At 44.6% G+C, this 700-nt stretch overlaps 1 protein-coding gene across 2 annotated transcripts in view; it reads left to right on the plus strand.

Annotated features, from left to right (window-relative positions):
* The window catches only part of DCLK2 (doublecortin like kinase 2), a 170,822-nt gene that overhangs the window by 160,981 nt on the left and 9,141 nt on the right, over window positions 1–700 (plus strand). The window lies entirely within an intron of this gene.

Genomic DNA, 700 nt, shown 5'->3' on the forward strand with positions numbered 1-700 from the left:
GTAGACCTGCCGTGAGGGGGGCTCTGTGGCTATGGAGGTGAGCTTGTACGGGAGACTGGGGATATCTTCCCAGTGGGTTTTCATACTTCCGTGGCACCTTCCATCAAAGTCCAGCCATCATTTCCTTCTTGAGCACCAACTCTGTGTGTGTTACTTTGAGAGGAGGTGGGCAGGTGCAGGCCGGGAGGGATGCTTACCTCCACCTGTGCAGTGCTGGTTGACGCCCTGGGATGGGCTCTTTCTCTCAGACTGAGCTTAAATGAAAGTCAGCTGCTAAAGATGAACTAATTATTTCAGGAATGATTTATCCAGATTCTGAACTCCTTATGGCTTTTTCACATGTTAGATAAACTGGTGATCTTTGGCTACTTTGCTGGAAAAGTAGAAAAGGAAGCACAGGCAGATCTGGCTCAGATCTGCTGCTTTCCACCCTTGTTGCCATGAGAGATTGAGGGCAGATGCTGATTTTTTTCTTTTTTTTTTCCCCGAAATAAGGATTTTCATTATTTGTACATTTTTTTATTTTTTTATTGCAATAAGTATATATGACAAAAAATTGTTGTTTTATTTATTTATTGTAAAGACAGGGTCTTGCTCTATCACCTAGGCTGGCCCTGCAGTAGTATGATCATAGCTGGACTGCAGCCTTGAACTCCTAGGCTGAAAAGATCCTCCTGCCTCAGTCTCCCAAGTAGCCAGG

Source organism: Otolemur garnettii, unplaced genomic scaffold (genome assembly GCF_000181295.1).
Source record: "Otolemur garnettii isolate 467f Iridium unplaced genomic scaffold, OtoGar3 scaffold00041, whole genome shotgun sequence".
NCBI lineage: Eukaryota > Metazoa > Chordata > Mammalia > Primates > Galagidae > Otolemur > Otolemur garnettii.